Below are 20,526 nucleotides of genomic sequence, written 5' to 3' on the forward strand. Positions count from 1 at the left end.
TATGTGAAGCTGTGTAAGCGCTCCGCTCTCATTGTCTGATGCATGTGACATCTACCACACTAACTCTGGCTTTGTGGGGACCGTCCTTTTCAGGCTCTTTATAGCTCATTTGCTAATTCTACTTTGTCTACACAAATGCAGTTCTCAATGAATTTGTCTGTGTCACCCCCTCTCCCATTAGGTCCTTTTGTCTTTGTTTCTGGAGTACCCCATTAGTGAGGCAGTCTCCTTGGGAAACTGTGACATCCCCATCTTTTAATTTGGATAAATTGGATTCTATACTTATTTTCCTGCCCGTCTTAGATTGTCCAACCCCATCATGCGCTCAGACACCACTAGGAGCACAGCAATGTGTACATGACATTGTGAGAGCAAGAGACCCCACCGTATCCAGAGATAACTGCGAGCTAGGACCCTGTAATAGAAGTGACTCTTCCTCTCTGACGGCCGACACAAGCAGGGAGCAGCTGTGGACGTGGTCATGTGCCTGCTTCATTAGGGCAAGGTATATAGACCTCCTCTGTACTGAGAGGCCAGACGAGCAGTCCTGCAGCCTAAGTGACCAAACTCCCGGCGAGTGTCAGCTCCTAGGGCCAGCTCTTCGGGGGAGGATGTAGTAATGAAGTATAAAAATATTAGGAGCACTTTGGTCCCGATTAACCAAGGTGATTATCCCACAATTCTTATGTAAAACATCTTGAAAATTTGCAAAAGGTTTTGCACAGCTCGGAGTTTTTCGGCATTTTCACAGCAGTTTCACCCAGCTCTGACAAAATGGGCAAGATGGTGATGGGAAGGAGGCCTCCCTTATGCCAGAAATCTTACTCCAGTCTCCTATTGGTGTAATATTTGTGACTAGGCACAAACTACTCCTCAGATGCTTCTGGTTCATTAAGAGACATGCACCTCACTCCAATAGGCCCCTTCATCAAGACTGGCGAAAATCAGGGCCTAAGTTCTTTATTAGTTATGGAGTAACCATCATTTTAATTTTTATTTAATAAATTAATACTTCCTGTAAAATTAAGTAACTTTATAATATATCTGATCAGACATATCTGCTCCTTTCTCCTGCTGGACTGATCAGTCACTATTAATTCATGGTAACATCTGTAATATCAGTTTTTAATGAAGGTAAATTTTCATATTACAGAGATAGGTGATGACAGTTGGTGCTTCTAAAATTCTATAGAGAAGGGGGAAGAGCTATCGGCAGACAGGCAGCTTACTGCAAGTCCCCCTGAAATCACAGCTATGGTCCTCCATAGGAGATGACAGTCGGTGCCGGTGTCATCAATGTTTTGCATCCATGTTCCTCAGTGTTTGGTCCGTGTGTCCGTTTTGTCATCAGTGTTTTTCACAGATGAATAAATTACAAAGTTTCTCTTATTCTTTACAATGTTATATACAAGCAGTTCACCAATGCCTTCCGTGTGCTGTACATGTTTCTCACAGTCCCATACACTTGTGTTGGCCCTTTTCATCTATGATACCGGAGAAAAATGGACACAAGGTCTGTGACAGAACACGGTGGTGTGAATAGCGCCATAGATTATAATGGGGGCCTGTTGTATCCATGAAAAACACTGATACAACCGGTACATGCAACACGGGCGTCTGAATAACGTCTCACACAGATCTGCCTAACCTGTGATCGTTCTTCTCATAGGCTCCTATTACGGCTCATACAGCCCCAGCAGGCATCATTTGTACTGGAGAACAATATGAAGACACAGGAGCAAATAGAAAAACAATTAGAAAAGCTCGGATTATTAGAGGAGCAAACAGCGCTCATAGTGGAGGTGAGCACATTTGGTTTTTAACTTTTTAGGTCAATTTTTATTCTCTCTAAAGAAAATAACATTAGATAAGATTGAATAAAGCTATTGGAAAAGCGGCCAATAAAGACTGATCCGGTGCCTGTAATGGTTGTCCCGTCTGACCAATCCCCAGTGTCGGATGCCAAGGGCCCACCAGTAACCAACTCCAGGGCCCCTATTTTCAACTACATGCAAATGTGACATTATCCTCAATCACAAATTTATAGAACAATGAACTGGGTAGATTGTTAATGAATAAGATGCTGCCTTTGTCTGTACACAATGATTCAAGTATATAGTCCTGAGTACCGCTCATATAAAAGGGTGGTGGCCACTCCAAAATGGGGGCCCACCGGAGGATTCTCCTGTCAGCCAGTCCAAGCCTGCCTCTCTTCTACCATGTCTGTGATTATTGTGGGATGCCTTTATATATAGGGTCCCTCCTGATGGGATAAAAAGGTAATTTTCCAAATACCCATTGAAAAAACAGTTTGCCCTTTGTTCTTGCCTTCCCTCTGATTAGTCTCCACCACTATCTGCAATGTTACCTACATTATAGACCCAAACAGATGGAAATGCCTATACTGAGGCTGTGTCACAAATGGACACAGGACGAGTCACCAAGATTGACGACCATTATCCCCTTCCTGACATCTGACGTACTATCCCGTCTACGGGACCGGGGACAGGATAGTACGTCATCGCGATCAGTGGCGCTCCTGGGTGTCAGCTGATTATCACAGCTGACACCCGGCACTATGTGTCAGAGGCGGTCACGGGGGATTAGGGAAGCATTGGCAGAGAGGGGGCTCCCTCCGTGCTTCCCTGAGACCCCCCAGCGCAGCGCAATATGGCCGCGGGGGCCTTCGGGGGCCTGCAGGCATGAGGAAGCGCAGGCATGAGGAAGCCTTGTGCAGAGCCTGTCAGATCGCTGACACAGTGCTGTGTGATGTGTCAGATCAGCGATCTGACACATGAGCGTGATGTCCCCCTGAGACAATGTAATAATGTAAAAAAAAAAGTGTAAAAATAGTTTATAAAAAAAATTGCTAAATAAATAAAAAGAAAAAAAATTCCCTAATTCATTTTTTGGAAATAAAAAAATAAAAGTACACATATTTGGTATCGCCGCATCCGTAATGACCCGCCCTATAAAACTGTCCCATTAGCAAACCCCTTAAAAAATAAAAATAAAAAACAAAGCAAAAAACAATGCTTTATTATCATACCGAACAAAAAGTGCAATAACGCGCAATCAAAAAGACGGATATAAATAACCAGGGTTCCGCTGAAAATGTCATCTTGTCCCTCAAAAAAGAGCTGCCATACAGTGTCATCAGTGAAAAAATAAAAAAAAGTTATAGCTCGCAGAATAAAGCGATGCAAAAATAATTATTTTTTATATAAAATTGTTTTCATTGCATAAAAGTACCAAAGCATAAAAAAACGACCTAAATGAGGTATCGCTGTAATCGTACTGACCCGAAGAATAAAACCGCTTTATCAATTTTACCGTACGCGGAACGTTGTAATCGCACCCCCCAAAATAAATTCATGAAATACTGATTTTTGTTCATTCTGCATCACAAAAAAGGGAATAAAAAGTGATCAAAAAATGTCACGTGCCCGAAAATGGTACCAATAAAAACATCAACTCGTCCCGCAAAAAATAAGACCTCACATTACTATGGTGGTGCATTATACAATATAGTGTCTCCCTATATTGGCTGCATTGTACAATATAGTCTGCCTATGGGGGTAGTTTATACTATATATAGTATCCCTATGGGGAGTGCATTATACAATATAGAGTCTGCCTATTGGGGATGAAATTATTCAAAATAGAGTCAGACTATTTAGGTTGCGTTATACTATATAGAGTCTGCCTTTTGGGGGTGCATTATACTACATAGTCTCCCTGTGGGAGTTGCATTACATAATCTAGAGTCCCTCCTTCATAAATGAAACAAGATGTGTCTGATGATGTGTCACACACCACATGGCCAGCTAAGGTTGTTAAATGCTACAATGACATTTCCCAGTAAATGTATTAGTATCGGTTGAAAGCAATGGTGACATTGAAAAACGCATCAAAAACAATTCATGTGAACATAGCAAAAGTGGTGGAGGAACATTTTTGGGGGGTTATTTCTTTTGCCTTACATGCAAATTATTACCCTGGAAAGGATGTCCCTTAACATATTTCCCTGTAAAATCTGTTTTGTTTTTGTATGTTTTACTGTGCGCCTATAAACCACACATCTAGATAAGTTCCTTGGGGGGGTCTAGTTTCCAAAATGGGGTCACTTGTGGGGCGTTTCCACTGTTTAGGCACATCAGAGGCTCTCCAAACATGACATGGCGTCCGATCTCAATTCGAGCCAAAAAAGTCAAATGGCGCAGCTTCCCTTCCGAGCTCTGCAATGCACCTAAATAGTCGTTTACCCCCACATATGGGGTATCAGCGTACTCAGAACAAATTGCACAATAACTTTTGGTGTCCTGTTACCCTTGGAAACATAAAAATTGGGGGTGAAAAGATGATTTTTGTTGAAAAAATATGATTTTTTAATTGTACAGTTGTAGGTTATAAACTTCTGTGAAGCCCTTGGGGGTTCATAGTTCTCACCACACATCTAGATAAGTTCCTTGGGGTGTCTAGTTTCCAAAATGGGGTCACTAGTGGGGGGTTTCCACTGTTTAGGCACATCAGGGCTCTCCAAACGTGACATGGTGTCCGATCCAGCCAGTTTTGCATTGAAAAAGTCAAACGGCGCTCCTTCCCTTCTGAGCTCTTCCATGCGCCGAAACAGTGGTTCCCCCCCACATATCAAGTATCAGTGTACTCAGGACAAATTGCACAGTAACGTTTGTGTCCAATTTCTCCTGTTACCCTTGGTAAAATAAAAAAAATTGGACCTGAAGTAATTTTTTGTGAAAAAAAGTTAAATGTTCATTTTAATTTTTTAAACATTCAAAAAATTCCTGTAACGCACCTGAAGGGTTAATAAACTTCTTGAATGTGGTTTTGAGCACCTTGAGGGGTGCAGTTTTTAGAATGGTATCACTTTGGGTATTTTCTATCATATAGACCCCTCAAAGTGATTTCAAATGTGATGTGGTCCATAAAAATAAAACGGTGTTGCAAAAATGAGAAATCGCTGGTCATCTTTTAACCCTTATAACTTCCTAAAAAAAAAATTTTGGTTCCAAAATTGTGCCAATGTAAAGTAAACATATGGGAAATCATATAATCATAGAATCGTAGAGTTGGAAGGGACCTCCTGGGCCATCTGGTCCAACCCCCTGCTCAAAGCAGGATTCGCTAAATCATCCCAGACAGATGTCTGTCCAGCCTCTGTTTGAAGACTTCTATTGAAGGAGAACTCACCACCTCTCATGGCAGCCTGTTCCACTCATTGATCACTCTAACTGTCAAAAAGTTTTTTCTAATATCTAATCTTTGTCTCCTCCCATTCAGTTTCATCCCATTGTTTCTAGTCTTTCCTTGTGCAAAAGAGAATAAAGTTAACATAGTAATATAGTTATTAAGGTTGAAGGAAGACTTTAACCCCTTCACTACCAAGGGTGGTTTGCACGTTAACTCCCGGGCCAATTTTTACAATTCTGACCACTGTCCCTTTATGAGGTCATAACTCTGAAACGCTTCCATGGATCCCAGTGATTCTGACATTGTTTTCTCGTGACATATTGTACTTCATGCTAGTGATAAAGTTTCATTCAAATAACTTGCGTTTATTTGTGAAAAAAACGGAAATTTGGCGAAAATTTTGAAAATTTCGCAATTTTCCAACTTTGCATTTTTATGCCCTTAAATCACAGCGATACGGCACACAGAAAACTTAATAAATAACATTTCCCACATGTTTACTTTACATCAGCACAATTTTGGAACCAAAATTTTTTTTTGTTAGGAAGTTATAAGGGTTAAAAATTGACCAGCGATTTCTCATTTTTGCAACACCATTTTATTTTTAGGGACCACATTTGAAGCCACTTTGAGGGGTCTATATGATAGAAAATACCCAAAAGAGACACCATTCTAAAAACTGCACCCCTTAAGGTGCTTAAAACCACATTCAAGAAGTTTATTAACCCTTTAGGTGCGTCACAGGAATTTTTTGAATATTTTAAAAAAAAAATGAACATTTAACTTTTTTTCACAAAAAAAATACTTCAGGTTCAATTTTCTTTATTTTACCAAGGGTAACAGGAGAAATTGGACTGCAAAAGTTATTGTGCAATTTGTCCTGAGTACGCTGATACCTGATATGTGGGGGGGAACCACTGTTTCGGCGCATGGCAGACCTCAGTAGGGAAGGAGCACCGTTTGACTTTTTCAATGCAAAATTGGCTGGAATTCAGATCGGACGCCATGTCGCGTTTGGAGAGCCCCTGATGTACCTAAACAGTGGAAACCCCCCCAAGTGACCCCATTTTGGAAACTAGACCCCCCAAGGAGCTTATCTAGATATGTGGTGAGAACTTTGAACCCACAAGGGCTTCACAGAAGTTTATAACGTACAGCGGTACAATTAAAAAATTATATTTTTTCCACAAAAATGATCTTTTCACCCCCAATTTTTATTTTTCCAAGGGTAACAGGACCCTAAAATTTATTGTGCAATTTGTCCTGAGTACGCTGATACCCCATATGTGGGTGTAAATGACTATTTGGGCGCATAGCAGAGCTCGGAAGGGAAGCAGCGCCATTTGACGTTTTTGGCTAGAATTGAGATCGGACACCATGTCGCGATTGGAAAACCCCTGATGTACCAAAACAGTGGAAACCCCCCACAAATGACACCATTTTGGAATCTAGACCCCCCAAGGAACTTATCTAGATGTGTGGTGAGAACTTTGAACCCCCAAGGGCTTCACAGAAGTTTATAACATAAAGCCGTACAATTAAAAAATCATATTTTTTCCACAAAAATGATCTTTTCACCCTCAATTCTTATTTTTCCAAGAGTAACAGGACCCTAAAAGATATTGTGCAATTTATCCTGAGTGCGCTGATACCCCACATGTGGGGGTAAACCACTATTTGGGCGCATGGCAGAGCTCGGAAGGGAAGCTGCACCATTTGACGTTTTTGGCTGGAATTGAGATCGGACATCATGTCGCGTTTGGAAAGCCCCTGATGTACCAAAACAGTAGAAACCCCCACAAATGACACCATTTTGGAAACTAGACCCCCCAAGAAACTTATCTAGATGTGTGGTGAGCACTTTGATCCCCCCAGTGCTTCACAGAAGTTTATAATGCCCAGGCATGAAAATAAAAAAATCGTATTTTTTCCGCAAACATGATCAATTAGTCTCCAATTTTTTTTATTTTCCCAAGGGTAACAGGAGAAATTGGACCCCAAAAGTTGTTGTCCAATTTGTCCTGAGTACGCTGATACCTCATATGTGGGAGAAAACTACTGTATGGGCACACGTCGGGGCTCGGAAGGGAAGTAGTGACGTTTTGGAATGCAGACTTTGATGAATTGGTCTGTGGGTGTCAAGTGCGTTTGGAGAGCCCCTGATGTACCTAAACTATTGAAACTCCCCACAAGTGACCCCATTTTGGAAACTAGACCCCCCACGGAACTTATCTAGATGTGTGGTGAGCACTTTGAACCCCCAAGTGCTTCACAGAAGTTTATAACGCCTGGGCGTGAAAATAAAAAAAATCATTTTTTTCCGCAAAAATGATATTTTTGCCCCCAATTTTTTATTTTCCTAAGGGTAACAGGAGAAATTGGACCCCAAAAGTTGTTTTGTAATTTGTCCTGAGTAGGCTGATACCCCATATGTGGGGGTAAAACACTGTTTGGGCGCATGGCAGAGCTTGGAAGGGAAGGAGCACCATTTGACTTTTTCAGCGCAGAATTGGCTGGAATTGAGATCAGACGCCATGTTGCCTTTGGAGAGCACCTGATGTGCCCAAACAGTGGAAATCCCCCAATTATAACTCCAACCCTAACCCCAACACACTCCTAGCCCTAACCCTAGCCCTAACCCTAGCCCTAACCCTAGCCCTAACCCTAATGGGAAAATGGAAATAAATACATTTTCTTTTAGTTTTATTATTTTTCCCTAACTAAGGGGGTGACAAAGGGGGGTTTGATTTACTATTTATGGCGGGTTTTTATGTTTGGCGGCTGTCAGACGCTAAAAGACGCTTTTTATTGTAAAAATAGTTTTTGCATCACCACATATTGTGAGCTATAATTTTTCCGTATTTTGACCAACCGAGTCATGTGAGGTCTTATTTTTTGCAGGACGAGTTGACGTTTTCATTGGTACCATTTTCGGGCACGTGACATTTTTTGATCGCTTTTTATTCCGATTTTTGGGACACAGAATGAACAAAAACCAGCGTTTCATGAATTTCTTTTGGGTGGTGCGTTTACGCCGTTCCGCTTGCGATAAAATTGATAAAGCGGTTTTATTCTAAGGGGCAGTACGGTTACAGTGTTACCTCATTTAGGTCATTTTTTTATGTTTTGTCGGTTTTTTGCAATGAAAACAATTTTATATAAAAAATAATTATTTTTGTATCGCGAGCTATAACTTTTTATTTTTTTGCGGATGATGCTGTATGGCAGCTCATTTTTTGCGGACAAGATTACGTTTTCAGCGGTACCATGGATATTTATATGCGTCTTTTTGATCGCGCATTATTGCACTTTTTGTTCGGTGGTATGATAATAAATCATTATTTTTTGCTTCGTTTTTTATTTTTATTTTTTAAGGGGTTCGCTAAAGGGGTTAACTAATGGGACAGTTTTATAGGGCGGGTCGCTACGGACGTGGCGATACCAAATATGTGTACTTTTATTGTTTGTTTTTTTTATTATTTTGAAAAAATGGATTTATTGGGGAATATTTTTTTTTTTTTACTAATTTATTTAGCGATTTTTTTAAAATAATTTTTAACACTTTTTTTTTTACTTTATTACCTTGTCCCAGGTGGGACATCACTGTCCTGTGACAGATCGCTGATCTGTCACATCACAGATCACTGATCTGTCACATCACAGATCACTGTGACAGATCAGCAATCTGTCACAGGCAGTTCTGCAGACTTCCTCATGCCTGCGCTTTGCAGGCAGTGAGGAAGTCAGCTCCCTACAGGCCCCCGAAGGCCCCCGTCGCCATCTTGGATCCGGGGACCTGTAGGGAAAGAGACCCCGCAGCAGCACTGCACATTGCGCTGCCGTGGGGGGCTCAGGGAAGCAAGGAGGGAGCCCCCTCCCTGCCGATGCTTCCCTTTAACCCCCGGTACACCGCGATCGCGTTTGATCGCGGTGTACAAGGGGTTAACGTGTCCGGGGCGGTCCGTGACCGCCCCTGACACATTGTGCCGGGTGTCAGCTGTGATAATCAGCTGACACCCGGCCGCGATCAGCGGCGCTCACTACGTGGGCGCCGCTGATCGCTGGGACGTAATATTCCGTCCATGGTAATTAGGTCCAGGGTCACATGGACGGAATATTAAGTCCCTTGTAGGTAAGGGGTTAAGTCCATCTAGTTCAACCCATATCCTATCCTAACTTGCCCTAACATGTTGATCCAGAGGAAGGCAAAAAAAACCCATGTGACAATCAGTAAGCTTCACATTGGGGGAAAAAATTCCTTCCCGACTCCACATACGGCAATCAGACTAGCTCCCTGGATCAAAGCAATATTAAGGAAACTAGTGTATATACCCTGTATTATACTTTTCAATAAAGGCATCCAGTCCCTTCGTAAATTTTAGTAGGGAATCACTCATTACAACATCATAGGGCAGAGAGTTCCATAGTCTCACTGCTCTTACAGTAAAGAATCCGCGTCTGTGAGTATGCTTAAACCTTCTTTCCTCCAGACGTAGAGGATGCCCCCTTGTCCCTGTCACAGGTCTAAGAGTAAAAAGATCATTAGAAAGGTCTTTGTACTGTCACCGCATATATTTATACATTGTAATAAGATCACCCCGAAGCCTTCGATTTTCCAAACTAAATAACCCCAGGTGTAATAACCTATCTTGGTATTGCAGACCCCCCAGTTCCCTAATAACCTTGGTTGCTCTTCTCTGCACCCACTCTAGTTCAGCTATGTCTTTCTTGTACACCGGAGACCAGAACTGTACACAGTATTCTAAGTGTGGTCGCACTAGTGACTTATATAGAGGTAAAATTATATTCTCCTCATGAGCATCTATGCCTCTTTAAATACATCCCATTATTTTATTTGCCTTTGCAGCAGCTGCCTGACACTGGCCACTAAATGTGAGTTTGTCGTCCACCCATACACCCAGGTCTTTTTCAGTGACAGTTTTGCCCAGTGTTTTACAATTAACGACATAATTAAACATCTTGTTCTATCCAAGTACATGACCTTACATTTATCCTCATTAAAGCTCATTTGCCATTTATCAGCTCAAGCCTCTAGTTTACATAAATCCTCCTGTAATATAAAATTGTCCTCCTCAGTATTGATTACCCTGCAGAGTTTAGTGTCATCTGCAAATATTGAAATTCCACTCTCTATGCCTCTTACAAGGTCACTAATAAATATGTTAAAAAGAAGCGGGCCCAATACTGACCCCTGTGGTACCCCTCTGCTAACCGTGACCCAGTCCGAGTGTGGTCCATTAATAACCACCCTTTGTTTCCTATCCCTGAGCCAGCTCTTAACCCACTTACAAATATTTTCCCCTATCCCCATTGTTCTCATTTTATTATCAACCTTTTGTGTGGCACCGTATCAAAAGCTTTTGAAAAGTCCATGTACACCACGTCCACTGCATTCCCTTGGTCCAGTCCAGTACTTACCTCTTCATAAAAGCTTATCAGATTAGTCTGACAGGAACGGTCCCTCGTAAACCCATGTTGATATTGGGTCATGAGGTTATTCTTCTTCAGATACTCCAGTATAGTATCTCATAGAAAACCCTCCAGGATTTTATCCACAGTTGAGGTTAAACTTACTGGCCTATAATTTCCAAGTTCAGTTTTTGTCCCCTTTTTGAATATTGGTACCACATTTGCTATACGCCAGTCCTGTGGTACAGACCCTATTATTATGGAATCTTTAAAGATTAAAAATAATGGTCTATCTATGACTGTACTTAATTCTTGCAGTAATTGGGGGTGTATCCCATCCGGGCCCGGGGATTTGTCAATTTTAGTGATTTGTAGACGCCACCGTACTTCCTGCTGGGTTAAGCAGGTGACATTTAATGGAGATTTTTTATCACTGTTCATGTTATCCGTCATGGGATTTTCTTGTGTAAATACTGTTGAAAAAAAGTCATTTAGCATATTGTCTTTTTCCTCATCCTCATCTACCATTTCACCCAGACTATTTTTAAGGGGCCAACACTATCATTTTTTAGTTTCTTACTATTTATATAATTAAAGAATATTTTGGGATTATTTTTACTTTCTCTGGCAATGAGCCTCTCTGTCTCAATCTTTGCTGTCTTGATTTGCTTTTTACAGAATTTATTTAATTTTCTGTATTTATTTTAATGCCTCATTACTACCTACTTGCTTTAATTCTCTAAATGCTTTCTTTTTGTCCCTTATTGCGCCCCTTACAGCTCTATATAGCCATAGTGGTTTCTTCCTATTTCTCGCATGTTTATTCCCATACGGTATATATTGTGCACAGGTGCTATTCAGGATGCTAATAAACGTCTCCGATTTTCTTTGTGTATTTTTATGTCTCAGGATATCGTCCCAGTTAATTGCACCAAAATCATCTCTCATCCGTTGGAAATTTGCTTTCATGAAGTTTAGTGTCCTTGTAACCCCTCTACTACACATCTTATTAAAGGATACATTATTTTGTGATCACTATTACCCAAGTTACCCTCAACCCTTACATTTGATATGTGGTCTGGCCTGTTGGTTAATATTAGGTCTAGCAGTGCCCCCCCTCTTGTTGGGTCCTGAACCAGTTGTGAAAGGTAATTGTCTCTCATAGTTGTCAAAAACCTATTACCTTTGCTGGAACTGCAGGTTTCGGTTCCCCAATGTATTTCAGGGTAGTTGAAGTCCCCCATAATAATGACTTCTCCTTGAGTCGCAGCTTCATCTATTTGCTTTATGAGGATATTCTCTGTTGCTTCCATTATTTTTGGAGACTTATAACAAACCCCTATCAGTAATTTATTATTTTTCCCCCTCCCCTTATCTCCACCCACAGGGACATTTTCATTAGATTCATATATATTATCACGCAGGATGGGTTTTAAGGATGATTTAACATATAAACACACACCTCCCCCTCGCTTATTTGTACGGTCATTTCTGAACAGACTACATCCCTGTAAATTAACCGCCCAGTCATGGCTCTCATCCAGCCAGGTCTCAGATATCCCCCCCATATCATAATTATGTTCCAACAAAATTAATTCTAATTCCTCCATTTTGTTAGCGAGGCTTCTGGCATTAGTATACATGCACTTTATGTATCTCTCTGTACCTCTATTCTTTCTTAAATTATCAACTGTTCTAACCCCACCCCCCATGCCACCCCCACCTCCAATTTCATTATTTGTGCCCAGGTCTCTATCTGCAGTGTCTTCCCCTCCTATAAAAGGAATACCATCACCCGTCCCTAGTTTAAACACTCCTCCAACCTTCTAGCCATTTTCTCCCCAGCACAGTTGCACCCTCCCCATTTAGGTGCAGCCCGTCCCTAGCGTAGAACCTGTAGCCAACTGAGAAGTCGGCCCAGTTCTCCACGAACCCAAACCCCTCCTTCCTACACCAATTCCTGAGCCACTTCTTAACCTCCCTAATCTCCCGTTGCCTCTCTGGCGTGGCACGTGGTACAGGAAGTATTTCCAAAAATACCACCTTGGAGGTCCTTGCTTTAAGCTTGCAGCCTAATTCCCTGAAATCATCTTTAAGGACCTTCCACCTACCTCTAACTTTGTCATTTGTGCCAATGTGCACCATGACCGCTGGATCCTTACCAGCCCCTCCCAGTAATCTGAAAACCCGATCAGCGCTGTGTCGGACTCAAGCGCCAGGTAGGCAGCACACTGTTCAACGATCCCTGTCTTTGTGACAGATTGCCCTATCTGTTCCCCTAATAATTGAGTCCCCCACTACCAGCACCTGTCTGGCCTGCCCTGCTCTCCTATTTCCCCCCTTACTGGAGCAGACACTTCTCCTCCGGCTTTCAGAGGACATGCCTTGCTGCAGCAGTGCTACTCCTGCACTAACACTCCCCTCATCTGCCAACTTAGCAAACTTATTGGGGTGTGCGAGATCAGGACTAGCCTCCCTGGCGCTCTTCCCTCTACCCTGCGGATTGGCCTACCTCATAAAGGGACAGTGGTCACAATTGTAAAAATTGGCCCGGTCATGAACGTGCAAACCACCCTTGGGGGTAAAGGGGTTAATGGTCCTGTAGGCTGCACAGACTGGGTAACAGAGGTGACACTATTTGGGGGCTTATGTATTGGTGCTCAGTTTTGTGGACATCGCAGGTAAGATTTTCATTTAAGGCATGAAATTTAATTCAAATGCTAAATTAGAGAAAAAATAAAGCTAGTGACAATTAACCTTTTTTTTAATCCTTAGGTTATGGGTGAAGATATTTTGGCAGAAAGAACAAACGGACACAAAAACCACTCAGACATTGACCTCTTTCATAATGCCGTCTGATGCCGAGTTCAAAGTCAGATGGTTTCAGAAAATGGCTACGATCCTAAAGAGCAGCGAGTAAAGGTGATCAACTCTCCGTCACCATCACTGACTGTCTGCAACTGGGAAATGGCGCCACTAATCATTCCTGTTCAATGGGGGCTACAATATTGTTATTTCACAGTCATCACCGACATCTTTCCGGATTACATTGTATATATAAAGTGGTATTGTTACAGCTGGATCACTTACCAAATCAGATGGCCTGCAAATAGGGTTGTGCGAGATATGTCACCCTGCACATCTCATTACAGAGGGTCCGGCTACAGGTCAGCGGTTGCTCTTTTAGGCCTCATTCACATGTCAGTATTTTTGCATCAGTGTTTCTATGCCAAAACCAGGAGTGGAACGTACATAGAAAAACTTTAACTGAAAGACTGATACCTGTTCTCTGTTTTGGCACACAAATACTGATAAAATACTGATCAAAAACACTGATGTGAATGGGGCCTAATACTGTGTCGATATTAAGAGAACTCTGTCACATTTGGACAGCTAATTTACAAAAAAATGCTTAATAGTTTTTTATTTTATTTGGTTTTATCTTCATACAAGTTTTTAATAAAAATGAGTTTCTTCTATCCGGATGATTTCTGCTCATTCAGTAATGTTGTCGCTGTTTGCTGATTGTAATAAGTGAATAAAGTGAATAAAATAAATATCAATACATTTCATTAGGCTTCTATACTTTGGCTTATTCTAGGAACCAGTCTTCATACTGACATAGACTTCGGGTGGGTTTGCACGAGCTGATTGCAGTCACTACCTGGCAGTCACTGATCGGTGGTCGCTTAGTAGCCTGATTACACAGGCTCACTGCATCGCCCATTCACAGAGAACAATCTAAGATAAATCCTGGAGGTCGGCTACACTGTCACTGACGTATTTACATGCTGTATTTGTGCTACAAGCCACAGTATTATAAGATGTAACCTAGCAGATCATTGAATTACATTGTTATTGAAATACCCACAGGTTTATTTGCATGTCTGGTGCTGTCGTGTAAGCAAATCATCATTGTCTTTGCAGAAATAGTGCTCAAAGCCCATAATACATAAAATAATAATGTATTTGCATTTCATGTTTTCATTTCTTGATGTTGTAAAAAATCATTGCAAAGTACTTTTGCATCCTTAGGTTTTGTACCAAAAACACCATTTTGATGTCACTTCACAAATTCACTAACGGATTGAGGTTTGGCGATTGGGCGGACACTTCATAACTTGAGTTTTGTTGGTCTGGAGCCAGGTTGTTGCCCGCTTGCTGGTGTGTCTAGGGTCATTGTCTCGCTGAAACCCATTACAAGGACATTTCTTCTTCAGCATAAGTCACCATGATCGCTTACAATATTTTAATATATTTAAACTGGCCCGTGGTGCTTAGTATGTGATGCTTGCACATTATTGTTTTACAGTCTTCACAATGTACTGTGGCTTGAATTCAGTGCTTATGGGTCGCCTCACAAACTGTCTGCGGTATTTAGACCAAATAAGAACAATCTTGCTCTCATCTGTCAATAGAACCTTGATTCACTTCTCCTCAGTGTGTTTTTTTGCAAACACTCCCAAACAGGCTGCCTGTGTGGAAGGTGTAATAAAGGATAAGAAACAACGGGAGAGGGAAAGCTGGATGGAGCTGCTGCGGCCTGGCGGGGGCGCTCTGGCTGGGTGGCCTACTTGTGGATGGCTGGTCTACACCGATACCGAGCGAGGCTATGGCTTTATCAGGGAGGAAGGGACTGACGCAAAAGTATATGTCAACGTGGCGTCCGTTAAATTTGGCCGGTTGCGGAATAAGAGAGATCGGGTCTCCTTCTTCAAAGAGGACTGTCCCCGTGGGGCAAAACAGGCAGAAGGAATTGTCATTATGGCGAGGTTAGGCCAGGAAGAAACTGGGAAGCAGTCTAAGACGGTCCGGTCCGGACGTGTGCCGTATGGTAGCGTCAAAGTAGGGAAAGCTGAGGAAGAAAGTAAAGTTGAATGTGTATCTCATGATGTGCCAACTGTGGATATAATGAGTTAAGTTATCAGTAAAGTAACCGTTGAAGTTACTCTAGACTGTGTCTCAATTACTGGGGGTCGACTCGAAGAAGGGCGATCGCCACGTGGGAAGTGCCCAGGGGACCCGAATCTGGAGATGCAGGTATGCTGAAGAGTGAAATGCAATTCTCAGTGAGGGGAGGCTGGGACACTGATGCTTTAGTGTCTCTGGCCACGACTATAGTCTTGGCCTCTCTTTACATATTTATCTCCTGGTTCCTTATTCCTATTTGGTTTATTCCTCCCTTTCCCTATCCTCATTCCTATTTTTTGAGAGTGCTTTTGTATGATTGTGGTTTTCTGTTATCCCTGTTTTGTCTTTGCGTTTGATTTAAATTACATTTCCGTCCCATGCCTTAGGGAGAGAACAGATTAGGATTTTACAGGAGCATTGCAAAGTTGATGACCCAGGCCTCTCTACATCATGAGTACCCCCAGTATAGGGATAGATAGGGTTCCAGTTCCAGGGACGTTTGAGGCTCCTCTCCCTTACTTTAGACCAGGAGTCCTCAAACTTTTTAATCAGGGGGCCAGATCACAGTTCCTCAGACCTTTGGAGGGCCGGAATATAGTTTAAAAAAAAATATTGAACAAATTCCTATGCACACAGCACATACCGTATCTTATTTTGAAGTAAAACAACAAAACAGGAAAAAATGCAAAATTTAAAATGAAGAAGTAAAGTTAAATCAACAAACCAATTTTTCCGTGGGTTCTTTGAATATCCTACACTTTGCGTCAATTTTTTCTCTTTCTTGATGTCATTGTTTCCTAGGGATTCCAAATTGCTATTAGTAAAATACCAATATATATATATATATATACATACAGCACTACAAAAACAATATATCAGCAATAAAATTGCCCACACAAAGACATATAGACTGCACTGCTCATCAATGCAGTCTGATCAGTGCCCAACAATGCAGCCTCACCAGTGCCCATATTGGTGGGACTCCACTTCTACCTCTGGCTAAGACTGGTGTGGTGTGAGAGTCCCCGATAGGCAGGTAAATGGCCCCAATAGGCAGCATAGGTCCCCAATAGGCTGGTAAATGTCCCCAATAGGATCCGGTGTAAAAAAAAAAAAAATACCAGTACTCACCTATGTCCCCTGCTGCTCTGAAGCGTCACCAGCTCAACTCCGTCTTCTTCTGGCAAAGGCGGCGTGACTTCATTAGGCGTGATGACAATCACGTCGCCTGTGTGTGCTGCATGCGTAGGGCTGCGCAACACCTTTCCTCACCGCCTCGTCGTTCCGCCCGCGATTACAGGGCCCGCCGGCATTGAACTGCAGTGAACTTCAATGTCAGCCGGGCCCAGGGGCCGGATAAAAGTCCTCGGCGGGCTGCATGTGGCCCGCAGGCCATAGTTTGAGGGCAGTCAAATAAAGGTATAAAGCCAGCTCACCGACTCAATAGGAGCGCGGAACACCATCCTGTAGTGGTCGATTTCCATGAAGAAAAAGATCTTCATCACCCCTTCAAAAAAAAAGATGGCAGAGACATCACCCCTCCATATGATCAGGGTGTCATCAATGTATCTATGTATTTACAGTGCAAAGGCGTGGCGATTGGTGCCAAATTTTCACCATCTCTGGTTAATATTGTTATGGCATTTTGGGAACACAATTTTTTGTTTTCAGCATCCAATATTTTTGCCTCCCACATTGTCTGGTATGGTAGATACATTGATGACACCCTGATCATATGGAGGGGTGATGTCTCTGCCATACCAGACTTTGTGGAATATATTAATTCCAATGATTATAATTTGAAATTTACATTTATATGTAATAAAAATGAAATTTCCTTTTTGGATCTATTCTTGCAGGGTATTCCGGGTCAATTGATATCTACTTATTCAAAACCGATGGCAGGCAATACTATCCTGCATGCCAACAGTGGTCATCCTAAACACACAGTGAAATCAGTTCCTGTCGGTGAGCTTACAAGAATAAAGAGGAATTGTAATAATAACAATGGTTTACAGCAGGAATTGTTTAAATCCTGTAACAAATTGAGTGATAGAAATTATCCTAATTGGATGTTGAACAGAGCCTTGAATTTAGTGAGGGATGATGGTTCCTTAGATAATAGGAAAGATAAAAAAATCACCATTTCTAATAGTCCCTTTGTATGTTTTCAATATAGTTCCCAATTTAATGAAATTAAAGGAATCATAAATACATTTTTACCATTGCTACATGAAGATCCTATATTGGCAACAGTCTTAGAAAATGGTTGCAATGTGGTAGCACGCAGAGCCCCCACTTTAGGAAACATTTTATCTCCTAGTTTGTTTTCATCACGAAAAAATATTGGTACATGGTTAGATAATAAGGGAAATTATAAATGTGGAGGGAACAATTGCAGGACTTGCAAACACATGGTGAAATCTAAAATTTTTTATAACAATGATAATACCAAATCATATAGAATAAATAGTTTTATTAACTGTAATTCGGATTTTGTGGTATATAAAATTGATTGCACTTTGTACAATAAATCCTATGTAGGATGCACATCTAGGAAATTGAAGACTAGGGTAGTTGAACATTTGTATGATACAACTAATGTGTCAGATGGGGTTCGCAATGTTTCTTCCGCTGCCAAGCATTTTATTAATTTCCATTCTCGGAATGTCGTCTCTTTCCAGGTAACAGGCATTGAAAAAATCAGGAAATCTTCTAGGGGTGGTGATACGAGAAGGACACTGCTCACCCGGGAGGCTTTCTGGATTTTTAATTTGGGAACCAGATTTCCTGATGGATTAAATAAAAAGAACGAAATCATGTTCCACTATTGAATTTTCAAAGTATTTCTCATTTGAATAATGTTTTTTATATTTGCATGTTCTTCACCATATGATTTCTTGTTGAATCATGTGGATTTTATATCATTCCGCTAATTGATATATGTAATATCGCCAAGAGAACCTTTTGGTCACATGATTTTTTTGCTTAACGAAATCGTTTGAATTTTGATAAAATTGTGATATTTTATATCAACAAATATTTTTTTACATTTATGTGGACATATCTTAAATGATATAAAATCGATGTAATTCTTATGATCTCGTTATGTGGTGAATTGCATTTCTTAGAGCAGGACCTTCTGATCATGTGACATGTATTAGCTAGATGATTGGTTCCTGTCTCTTCTTATACTCGTGTGTGATCTTGATATGCCAGCTTTGATAAAGATCGCATGTAGCGATCGAAACGCGTCGCTTTATCGCTCCTGTGTGAGCTGATGCAGTCCTGGAGCTGATTTGTCTATTGTCCATGCTGGAATAAATTTTGGAAATTTGAATTTCGTTTGGAGCTGGATTTTTTCTCTTTTTCTTCATAGTTTGAGGACCCCTGCTTTAGACCATCACAGTGTGACAGGTATATAAAGAGCCGGGTAATACTCTGCACATTGTTTTGTGCAAAGAATGAGGAGAGCATCAAATAGTGGATGTTGCCACGTTGCTGCTGGTGGTTTTGCAGTTGCTGCAGGGAGAAAGATCTTCGCCTGCTGCACGCTCAAATGAAACACATTCTGGTGTAAGCAGTTTGCGGGATGCAGTGACAGACAGAAGGCAGAGCAAGGGTTAACCAAATGTAACCATTTAATAGAACAGGTTATTCACTCCTCGCAGGGAGGTAAATGGTTAAAGAATGGATTATAAGAGTAATAGAAGCAAAGCAATAGCAGTCCAGTTAAGGAACTTATCGTGTCCTTTATGCTCCCCCTCAGCAAGTGAATTTACAGGGAATAGCATCTGTAGCATCCGGGAAGATGTCCTCAGAGGGGGTCCTTTAAACGATGGTCCGTCTTCTGGCGACAGCGGTCGGTCTCTGGTACCTTCCGCTGAGCCCCTATTCCAAAGAAAAAACACAAAAATTGAGCTTGACTTGAGTTGGTACACTTGCAGAACATAAGCGCATGTTCACGTTGGCCGTAAAACATATAAAACTTACAAGAGAAAAAAAATTAGCAAAAATCCTGCTGTAACTAAGTAACTAAAAAGCAAAAAGTGCATTTCATTTAAATAGCAGTATTACTAAAAACTCTGTGTTATTTAAATGCAGTTTTTGCTTTTTATTTACTTAGTTACAGCAGGATTTTTGCTATTTTTTTTCTCTTGAAGGTTTTATATGAGCCCCTAGTCCATACACACGTGTGGCCGAAGCAAACAAGGCCGCAGCACTCCCAGTGTCAAACGGGAACGGAAGCGAAGTCACTGGCAGGGAAGGTTGGAAGATTCTGTCCGGTACTCGGCCTTCTCTCCTTTGCTCGTGCATGGTACTCACAGTCACTGAGCGCACGATACCTCTCTCCTCAGCGGTCCCAATGGAGACGGCGGAGACCAACCAACGCAGCCGGTCGCGGCACTGACACTCAGGAGAAGGAGCAGGCTGCTCACCCGGCTGCGCGCTAGTTCGCTCCAAACTGCCATCTGTTATGCTCGGTTTTGCTTTTATTGGGCCCCTCCTCTACCCGGGTCATGAGGTTGGTCCGGTTCCTCATTCTTTCCCCTGGGCAATAAGGGAGACAGTCTCAACAGTTCCGGACCCAGTTCGGTACAGGTACCCGCAGCCCGGTCTTCCTCCTTATAACAGGATGTTCTGTGCAATTTTGTAGGCTCGAGTAGCGCTGGATGAATGATGAGGCCAGAACAAGTAGAGGTAGTTTTAGATTGGATGGCTAAGAGTGTCTTCAGTTCCTTTGCTTTGTCTTCCACCCGATCCCCTGCTGAAATCGCAGATTTTGAACCTGTGGCCCATGAGGATCGGTCTTCCACCTCACCCCCTTCGAGAACACCACACATAAAGGAAAACAGGGGAAAACCAGCAGCAGCAATCACACAGTGAGATATGCAGACCCAGTGGTATCTACAGCTGATAACCCCACAGACTATATAATTATAATTGTTAGGACAGTCAAATCACTGAACACAG

The 20,526-nt window shown here is 41.8% G+C and overlaps 1 long non-coding RNA gene across 2 annotated transcripts in view; it reads left to right on the forward strand.

Annotated features, from left to right (window-relative positions):
• The first annotated feature begins 307 nt into the window (after positions 1–307).
• LOC141051314 (uncharacterized) overlaps positions 308–20,526 on the forward strand; it is a 132,489-nt gene continuing 112,270 nt past the window's right edge. Inside the window, exons 1-3 of one of the 2 annotated variants that reach the window (XR_012220621.1) lie at positions 308–505; positions 1,670–1,802; positions 13,417–14,211. This is a non-coding gene — a long non-coding RNA (uncharacterized lncRNA). Of the gene's footprint in view, positions 506–1,669; positions 1,803–13,416; positions 14,212–20,526 lie in introns of those variants that run through there. The other variant, XR_012220620.1, reaches the window with a different exon arrangement.

Source organism: Dendrobates tinctorius, unplaced genomic scaffold, assembly GCF_039654945.1.
Source record: "Dendrobates tinctorius isolate UK_male_01 unplaced genomic scaffold, ASM3965494v1 ptg000156l, whole genome shotgun sequence".
NCBI lineage: Eukaryota > Metazoa > Chordata > Amphibia > Anura > Dendrobatidae > Dendrobates > Dendrobates tinctorius.